This window comes from Macaca fascicularis, chromosome 16 (genome assembly GCF_037993035.2).
Source record: "Macaca fascicularis isolate 582-1 chromosome 16, T2T-MFA8v1.1".
Classification (NCBI taxonomy): domain Eukaryota; kingdom Metazoa; phylum Chordata; class Mammalia; order Primates; family Cercopithecidae; genus Macaca; species Macaca fascicularis.
In genome coordinates, this window is record NC_088390.1 from 11,073,750 (window position 1) to 11,084,306 (window position 10,557).

Here is a 10,557-nt window from a genome sequence, read left to right on the forward strand (position 1 = left end):
GACCTCTTCCCTACAAAAAAAAAAAAAAAAAAAAAAAAATTAGCCTGGCGTTGTGGTGTGTATCTGTAATCCCAACTACTCAGGAGGCTGAGGCAGGAATTCAGGAATTCAGGAGGCTGAGACTTGAGCCCAGGAGTTCAAGGTTGCAGTGGGCTATGATTGCACCACTCCACTTCAACTTGGGCAGAGATCAAGGCCTCGTCTCTCTCTCTCTTTTTTTTTTTTTTTTTTTTTGAGATGGAGTCTCGCTCTGTCACCCAGGCTGGAGTGCAGTGGCACAATCTCGGCTCACTGCAAGTTCCGCCTCCCGAGTTCACGCCATTCTCCTGCCTCAGCCTCCCGAGTAGCTGGGACTACAGGCGCCCGCCACCACGCCTGGCTAATTTTTTGTATTTTTAGTAGAGGTGGGGTTTCACCGTGTTAGCCAGGATGGTCTCGATCTTCTGACCTCGTGATCTGCCTGCCTCGGCCTCCCAAAGTGTTGGGATTACAGGCGTGAGCCACCGCGCCCAGCCGGCCTTGTCTCTTAAAACAAAAACAAACTCAAACAGCAGACTCTCAGGCCCCATCCCAGACCTATAGAAACAGAAATTTTGACCACCACTAGGTAGCTGGCTAATTGCTTTCTCTTTTTTTTTTTTTTCCTACCAGCATCTCCAGGGTTATATTATGGAAACAGTTACAGTTGCTCTGGGCAGGACTTGGTTAAATCAGGGGCTTGTCAAGTAGAAAAATCACTAATTTCCCCAAGGAGCCTCAGAGATGCTGCTGGCACCTGGCCCTCCTCTGTGAGTCGTTGGAGGCTGTAAACGGGACCTTGTGCAATGTTTGTGGAGGGTAATGTGGCTGCATTAATGATGATGCAGGAGCCTTCACAGAGGTGATTCTTGACTCTTTTAATTGCACCATTTCTCAACCTTAATGCTCCCTCCTTGCCATTTCTGAATTATATATCCACACACATCCAGACGCACACAGATCGTAGATTAATTCTCCCACTCAAACTGATAAACTACCTAACACATCATTTATACTCATCTATCTTTGCCCTAATCTAGCCAAACCCTTTTTCTTTTGCTGTGTCAGCCACAGCGCTTTGAGAAAATTAGTCTTTAGGCTGCATCCCTGCATACGCTGTTCACATGAGTCCTTTCCAAAGCTACCGAAGGAAAGCTGGGGCTGATCAGGTTTCAAACTCTTTTCTGCATTTTGACTTCATCCTGATGACGGCTCTTTAATCACCAGGACGTTTCAGTATTTTACGTACTGAAAGTTGTATTTTGTTCCCTCTTCTCAAACAAAATAAGTTTCCCTCACACTGTGTTTTTCCACACCTCTCACTACCACTCCCACCAGCCCAAACAACTTGTCCTGACAGTTAAATGAGATATGCTGTTTTCCGCAGTCAGCACCACTGCTTGTCTTCCCAGCCTGCCTAGTCTCACTCTCTCAGACACCTCCCTTGACTCCTGAGTTACAGACTCCAAGAGACACCAGCCATGTTGCCTTAGCCAGAGACGGTGCTCTCCTCTCTCACCTCCTCTGGCACAAGGGAAAAGACCCACAGCTTTGATTTTGCCTTGGGGTCCTGCCCATTGCTGCTCCCGCCACCTCTCTGAGTTCATAGACTTGGAGTCTTGCTTGTCCAGGCTCATGAAACCCTGCAGGACATATCCCACTCTAGCTAAAGTCTGTGTTTGTGTCTGTCTTTGAACCTGGCCCTACGGTGCTCCTGGAGTCTTTCAGGCTCCTCGGGTTCTCCTGAAATTCACCTCTTGCATTTAAACAGCTGCCTCAGCATTTGTCGGCATCCACCTGCCTAGCTGGATTTCCAGTCTCTGTGCTGCTCCTCCCAGGAAGTCCTGTCCTACCATAGTTCAGGGCGTGGTTTCCTTCAGATTCCAGATGTGAGCTTCCTTCTTTAGTTGAGCTACCTCCAGGGTCTTGGCTTAATCTCTTATGACCTCCCCAAATGGAGCTAAATGAAGCTAAGGGGCAGGAGCGATGCAAGGATCCCTCTTCATAAAAAACCCAGTGAGAGCCCAATAAACTTACTGTAGCAAACTGGCAAGCTCCCTTAATTTGGAATTGGGGGTATGAATATGGGGAGAGAGTTGGGGGCAATCTCCCCTCCATAAACAGCTCACTCGAAGACTTAGGAGTCAGCACAATGTTCCATATGAAAGTTAAAAACTAGCTGAAATATAGGGCCAAGAGAGGTGAGGTTTTAGAATTCAGCCCCCACACCCCCCCCCCTTTTTTTTTTGAGACGGAGTCTTGCTCACCCAGGCTGGAGTGCAGTGGCATGACCTCGGCTCACTGCAGCCTCCGCCTCCTGGGTTCAAGTAATTCTCCCTGCCTCAGCCTCCTGAGTAGCTGGGATTACAGGCACCTGCCACCACGCCCAGCTAATTTTTGTATTTTTAGTAGAGACGGGGTTTCACCATCTCGGCCAGGCTGGTCTCAAACTCCTGACCTAGTGATCCGTCCACCTTGGCCTCCCAAAGTGCTGGGATTACAGGCATGAGCCACTGTGCCCAGTCCCTTATTCATTTTTATTGCACACAACCAAACATGTTAACTTTCCAAACTTCTTAGTAACTTTCTAAACAAATTATGGGAGAGAATCAGCTCTTAGCTTGGGACTGTATCAGAGGCTATTTCTGTTGTCAGTTTTGTGGACAAAAATTTGTTCCCTTATAAAGACGAACTTCATGATCAGCCATTTCAACACTGCTCGCAAAACCCTCATCGAATTCTTCATCTGCTTGACCATTGGCTCTGCTGGGCTCCTGCTCTGAATAAATTGCACTGCCATATTTCTCCACTCCTTGGCTGCAGGGTCTTTCTAGAGAGAGCTATGAGTCAGTTCTGGTAGGTCACTCACAGATTCATACAATTGGATCTCAATGGGGCTTTCACTGATACTTTTCAAGGCTTCTTTTCACCACCTAATGAGGGGCTCACTCTCCACACCCCCCAAGCCTCTGACTTCATTCCCACTCTCACATTCTCTGCTGATTACCTCAACTCTTGCTTTATGAAGATGAAGTCACTGCAAGTAGGGCAGAGGGGAAAGGAGGAAGAATGCAAATGGGAAAAACTCAAGAAAGAACATAGTGAGAAAATGAGACAGGCTGAGAGGTGATGCTTTGGTAGCAGGCAGGCAGATGACAATAATCTTCGCATTGCAGGGCATGGAAGAAGGGAGAAATGCTCATCTATGCACCAGCTGCCTTACTCAGTCCCAAGGGGCTTTTTCCAGCCCCCTGCTAGCTCCATCTCCTCCCACTGACCGTGTGATCTCCCTGGTCCCAGGTGTTGGTTGAAAATGAAAGATACTTACAGCAGAAGCAGGCATCTGCACATAAAAGATGGCTGTTTCTTCATTAGTTTTGTTTGTGTTTTTTTGTTTTGGTTTGGTTTTTGGTTTTTGGTTTACAGCAAGAGCAAATGATATAAACTGCAATGCCAGGGAAGGCTGTGAGGAGCTCCTGGCATCTCTCATGACACACACAGTTGATAATTCAAGATCTGTTTTCAGAGTTGAAGAAGCTCAAGGTGATAGCCGAGCCCTCCCTTCAAACAGGAAGAACAGGTGCAAGAGTTTGCGGTGATACCAGGGAGAACTGTTTGCCTGGCTGTGCGTGAGACTGTGGGATTATCAAGAAAAGTTGGAAAGTGGGAGATGGAAAGGCTAAACCCAAAGGCTTTTCTCAGGGAAGGATGGTCTTGTTTGTGTCACAGTGCTCTGGGGAGAAGAGACTCCTGGGGACTGAATACAGATGGCTTCTGAATTTGTTTACATTTTCTATCAGAACTGACATTTGCTTCTGGTCACACGATGTTTTTCTTCTATCACCTTTACCCTCTTTTGTGTTCTCTTTTCTGTCTTTTTTTCTTTCATCAAAGTCCAGCCAGAGAAACAGAAACCATGCTAAATATTTCAAACACAGGAGGACTACTAGATAAAACATGTTACAAAAGCATCGGGAGTGCTGAGAGAGCCACAAAGAGGAGAGGGGAGGAAGATGAGCTATGACAGAGATTGGAAGTTCCAGGAATCTGTGATTTTCCCTAGGGCTGAAGGAACCAAGCAAGAGGGTTCTAGAGCCCCGTAGCACAGTGGTGGCTGACCCTGCTAGAGGTTGTGGCTGCTATTCAAAGAAATCACTGCTGCATTGTAGATAGCAACAAGAGGCCGTTGGAAGCTGCAGTTGCCTGCTGCTGCTGCTGGGTCTAGAGCCATCTTTGGGCCCTGTAGGTATTGGCCACTTCTGGCCATCACCCACAGCAGCCGCAGCTGGGATGGAACAGAGCAGGAGATGGCAGGAATGGCACTGAAGCCAAATAGGCAATGACAGGCACATTCCCTCAATCCATTCACCTCTCAGTCCTGCTTTCTCTTAATTCTCCTACATTGCCCTTCCCTCACTACATGCAATTGACCCACGTTCATTGAGCATCTCACATGTGCCAGGAATTGTGCTAGAAGTGGGCAGACAAGAGGAGTGGATTCGGAAATATAAAAACAGTGACCTCTTTTAAGCTGCTTACAGATCAGAAATACCCCTTCACGGTTTTTTTTGGGGGGGGAGTGGGGAAGATAAGCTTCTAGAAACGGGTCCTTTTAAGTTCCCTCCAGTTTTCCCTTACTGGAGCTCTTTTTGTTTAAAATCTTAGGGCAGCTTCTTACCGATGTGCTCAGTCAGTGGGCAATACTGAAATCTACATCATATATTGGACTCTGCTAGGATTAGTGAGAGAAAAGAAGCATATTCTGCATTTACCCCTGGGGACCTTACAAGCGAATGAGGAGATACTTACATACATGATGTAGGGAATAGAATCGTGATGGGACAGGTTGATGGGCTCACTTCTTAGACACTATTTGTAGGACAAACACAAGTGCCATGGGGGTGACCGGGGGTCAGGGTAAGCTTCATGGGGGAAGGAGGCTCGGCCTGGACCTAGGGAGTAGGGGGAATGCATCCCAAGAGAGGAATATACAGGAAACTTAGCCAGATGTGCAGATGGCTCACCCTCCTGCTTCTTGCCCCGAAGCTGCCACTGTCACAGGTCTCTGGGCTATGGAAACATCCCACATCAGAGGACAGAAATGCAACAGAGTTCTGATTATTCTCTTTTCCACACAGTTTTAGTCCAATGACCTTGGGTGAATCATTTGACCATTTGGGGCTTCAATTTGTGACAAAGAAATACTTACCCTATTTCTGATTACAGGGATCTGAACGGATCAAATCTTGTTCCATCCTGCTGTCAGATCCAGGACTTACATGAGACATGGATTGGGTGGGGGGTGGTTCTGATTTACCTGGAGGAGAGTAGAATCCTCACAAAGACCAGCAGAATCCCTTGGTCCTTCCTCCTGGCCAACAGTCCCATCTATTTTCTCTTTTCTCCCATAGCTCCTGTCTTAGAGCTGCTGGGGCACTTGGAGAGACTCCCAGGTTCATTCTTTCAGGTGGTTAGTAGGTAGACCCTGCCTGGCTCATGATCCCCCCAGGCCAGCCCCTATGTCAGTGTGCAGGAAGCAATGCCCTTTACAGCTTGTGTAGGGACAGGCTGCCCAGCAGACACACTGGGCAGGGGCTGACTTGGGATGGGCTGCTCCCGGTCCCTTGCCTGCCTTCCTCAGCCCTCTGCCCCAGCACTCCTCCTCTAATGCTGCCCCCACAGCTTGTTCATGCCTGCAAACACTTCTAGGCTCATTGACTGTCCCCCTAATGAACAGTGACAGCTCATCACATTACCAGCTTGCTTCTCTGGCAGGGAGGTTAAGGGCTGGAAAGATTCATTAGCATCTGCCTGGAAGGGCACCAGGCAGTCCCGCTTTCCCTCCTCCCAGGGTCATGCTCTTCTTCCCAGGCTCCTGCTTGCAGTTCTCAGCTCTATGTCTCCTTCCATTGGTGTGTCATGAGTAGTTGTGAAGAGGGTTCCAGTAATTTGTTGCTCAATAGTAGTGACACGAGGACAGGATGTACCTTATTCACTTTTGAAAATTTGGAACAGTCACCTTCACTCACTAGAATTCCAAGGTGCTTTCTTGAGTAGGAGAGAAAAGGTAGGTTCACCAGGAGTCGGGAGAGCACGCTTTGGGTTTGTCCCTGGGAACATGGGTGTGAATGAATGTCATCCATGAGATTGGTTGCTGTTAGAGGAGGATTGGGAACAAGCTGCTGTCAGTCCATGGCCTCCTGACTGTTGGTTGGGATAGGCAGATGAAGGTGGATTGTCGCGGATAGATATTTCCAGGGTATCTTCCAAAACAGCATGTCTTAAATATGAATGACATATAAATCACCTGAGGATCTTGTTAAAATGCCAACTGAGGCGGGACACGGTGGCTCACACCTGTAATCTCAGCACTTTGGGAGGCCGAGCGGGCGGATCACCCGAGGTCAGGAGTTTGAGACCGGCCTGGCCAACATGTGAAACCCCATCTCTACTGAAAATACAAAAATTAGCTGGGTGTGGTGGTGGGCGTCTGTAATCCCAGCTACTCGGGAGGCTGAGGCAGGAGAATTCCTTGAACCTGGGAGGCAGAGGTTGCAGTGAGCCAAAACCACGCCATTGACCTCCAGCCTGGGCGACAGAGCGAGACCCCATCTCAAAAAAAAAAAAAAGCCAACTTATTCAGTAGATCTGGGGCGAGGCTAGTTGGGGACTTCTAGGTCCTGGTGTAAAAAATGGGAAATTTGTTGAGGTTTCTAAAATGAAACCATTCTCGACTTCTTTAAATAAAGCTCTGATGGTTGAATGCTTTCTAAATAGTCTCTCTTTTCCTATGGCTACTAAACGGAGGCTCACAAGGAGCAAGGCCAGGGCAGACCCCAGTAACCACGCAGGAGGTTGACTACACGTGCGTAGGTTCATATGCTATTTTGGAATGCTTGGCCTACTCCTGAAAGATCATTACATAACACTTCTCCAGTTAATTGCAATCACAGAGGAATCAAAATCTAAAGCTGAAGAAGACTTTAGAAAATCTCTACCATTCTGTTATTTTAGCAATGCTGAAACCAGGTCCAAATGCTTAAATTACTGGTTTGGTAATTTAAGGACCTGACCCATCAATATAGGACCTGACCCATCAATATTAATTGATCCAATTAATAAAATGTCCGGTATCATATCTTATAAAGTCCATCAGAACAAGGACCTTTTTTGTCATTGTTTATTGAGATTTTCTACATGAGTTGCAACCCTATGTCTACAGAGGCTGAGGACCTAATGTAGCCAAGGGGAGAGGGCTGGGGGTGGGCCTTGGGGAGATAAGTGACACTTGATTTTTCCAGAGAAACCAGAAATCTAGAGTTTTAGGTGAAATCTCATTTAAAAACATTGGCAGCTAATTCACATTTAAAACACAATACCACATCGCCAAACAAAACATGTTGTCCAGACAACTTGTTTTTAGCCTCTGATCTTCATGGATGTCAGTGATCTTAGTTCACTTAATGTCTGTTTGGATGTCATGATGCAGTGCCAAGGCTTAGGAAATACTTTCCCTGTTAGCCTAATCAGAAAGAGAGTTTCTTATTTAAGAAGGGAAGCTTAGGCCGGGCATGGTGGCTCAGGCCTGTAATCCCAGCACTTTGGGAGGGTGAAGCGGGAGCATCACAAGGTCGGGAGTTCGAGACCATCCTGGTCAACATGGCAAAACCCCGTCTCTTCTAAAAACACAAAAATTAGCCAGGCATGGTGGCGGATGCTTGTAGTCCCAGCTACTTAGGAGGCTGAGGCAGGAGAATCGCTTGAACCTGGGAAGTGGAGGTTGCAGTGAACCAAGATCGCACCACTGCACTCCAGCCTGGGCGATAAGAGCAAGACTCTGTCTCAAAAAAGAAAAAAAAAAAAAAAAAAAAAAAAGGGAAGTTTGCTAACAGTCAGGATGTAGGAGATGAATTGGACTACAGAATTCTCTCTCCACGGAGCCAGAACAAGTGATGTTTGAAAGATTTAACTCAGCTTGGAACATGCTTGGAAGTTGCTTCAGTATGGGGATCTTTGTTACTCCAAGCCAAGAATCTGGGGATTTTTCTGAGCTTAACTGCTCACTTAATGAGAAATCCGTAAAAGGCTTCCAGCAATTATCTACACATGGGGTTAGAAATTCCAAGCGTGTTGCGACCTCAGGACAGTTGGAACAGGTATAAAGTGTAGGCACCTGTTTATTTAATAGAAGTATTTCATAAATGTTTCACTGAAGTACAACATACTTCAGAAAAGTACATAGGAGGATACCATACAATGAATTTTCACAAACTTAATATATTTGTGTATCCAGTACTCAAGTAAAAAACAATATGACTAGAACTCTAGAAACCCCTCATGCCTCCTTTCCTAGTCACTAACCTCTCTATTTCCGTGCCACAAGGGGAACCACTATTCCAACTTCTAATAGTGTAGATTCTCTCTCTCTCTCTCTCTCTCTCTCTCTCTCTCTCTCTCTCTCTCTCTGTGTGTGTGTGTGTGTGTGTGTGTGTAGGGGTGTAGTGTGTGCCTTATTTTGCTCAACATTCTTTGTAAGATTAATTCATCCATATTTTGTGTAGTTGCGTTGCTGTCATGTATCATTGCTCTGTAGTATTCCATTCTGTATATATACTACTATTTATCCATTCTTCTGTTGATGCGTATTTGGGTACTTTCCATTTGGGATGCTGCTGTGAGACTTCCAGTACATTTCTTTGGTGAACACATGCACACATTTCTTTGAGACAAATGCCTAGGAATGGAATACTATAGAGCAATGATAGTATTGCATACCCGATTGCTGGGCCATCGGGTATGCCTACGTTAAGCTCTAGTGAATGAGGCCAAATAGCTTTCCAAAGTGATTGCAACAATTTACATTCCCGACACCAGTGTGTGGGCGCTCTGGTGCTGCACATTCTCATAAACACTTATTAAAAAACAAAAGTTTAGATTTTTGTTTGGTGGTGGTGCAGTGTATCAGATCACTGATTTAATTAGCATCTTCCTGAAGACTGATAAAGTTGGAGCCTTTTAAAAAATATATTTAATGGCCATTTGGATAACCTCACCTGTGACCAGACTGTTCAAATATTTTGACCATTAAAACATGTGGCTTGTCTTTTCATGCTCTAACTGGTGTCTTTGGATAAGTAGAGGTTCTTAACTTTAGTGTTGACCAATTTAGCAACTTTTCTTGTCTTTATGCTTAGCCCTTTTGTGTCCCATTTAAAAAAATCTTTGTCTACCCCAAGGTCATGAAGATGTTTTCCTTGAAAAGTTTTACCTTTCACATTTTGAATACAAATCTGAGGAAGCATCTTTGCATCTTCTAGTGATGTTTTTTCCCCAGGCTTAGTGAATCTACGGCAGGGCTAAGGGGTAATAAATCCATAATGGTAGGAGCAAGGAACCAAAATCAGACTGCCAGGCTCTTCCAGTTATCAGTTGTTTGACGTTAGGCAATTGTTTAAGCTCACTGTGCCTCAGTTTCTCAGGGGTAATAATCCTACCTTCTTCATAGTTTTCTTGTCAGGATCAGTTATGTCAATACAAGGCTGAGAACGGTACCTGGCATGAAATAAACATCACTAAGGGTTAGTTATTATTATTGAGCTTAGGAAGGCTGGATGATCAACAAACATCCTGGTCAAATTTATCCTTTTCCCTGGAGTTGGAGAGAATGGGCCACAGTCTTACTAATTATTTTAAACCCATAGATAGGTGATAATTTATTAAGCCAGTTAATATGAAGAGAAGCTGTAGTTTGGGGAAAAGTCGGCTGTGCTGACAATCCAGCAATTGAGTTTTCCATCCCCACTTCCTAGAGTCAGATGCTCCCCTGGGCAAAATTGCCCTCCAGGCGATTTTGGTAGACATTCAAATTCTGGACCAGTGATCCACAAACTTTGACTGTGGATCAGAATCACCTGGAGCGCTACCCCCTCTTTCTAATTCAATAGACCCGAGGTTGGAACTGAGAAATCTCAAGTCTGACAAGTTTCCAGGTGATGTGGAGGCTGCTTATCCAGGGACCATGATTTGAAAACCACAGACATAAACTAAGAGTTGGCAAACTACATCCCGTGGGCCCATCTGGCCTGCTGCCTGTTTATATGTGGTCCACAAACTGAAAATGGTTTTCACATCTTTAAATGTTTGGAGAAAAAAAAGAGTATTTTGTGACACATCCAAATTATGTGAAATTCAAATTTCAGTATCCATAAACAAAGCTTTATTGGAACACAGCCACGTGCATTCATTTATGTGTTGTCTGTGGCTGCTTTTGTGCCACAATTGCAGAGTCGAGTAGTTGTGAGAGAGACCGCGGGGCCCACACAGAATATTTACTTTTGTCTCTATATCTTTTTCACATTAGCGATGCCAATCAACCTGACACCATAAACCTCCCTGAGAAGTCCTTGCCGACGGCTGCTTGTTGAGGCAAATGGCTACAGAAAGTTACTGACAGGTGTCCTTGTTCTATGCCACGTGTGTCTAATTTGACTTGTACTAGACACATGATCGAAGATCTGATCAGTGACGTGTGTCTCTCCT

General features: G+C 45.5%; 1 long non-coding RNA gene across 1 annotated transcript in view; it reads left to right on the plus strand.

Annotated features, from left to right (window-relative positions):
* The window catches only part of LOC102118019 (uncharacterized), a 300,399-nt gene that overhangs the window by 261,871 nt on the left and 27,971 nt on the right, over positions 1-10,557 (plus strand). The gene's annotated exons all lie outside the window — the stretch shown is intronic.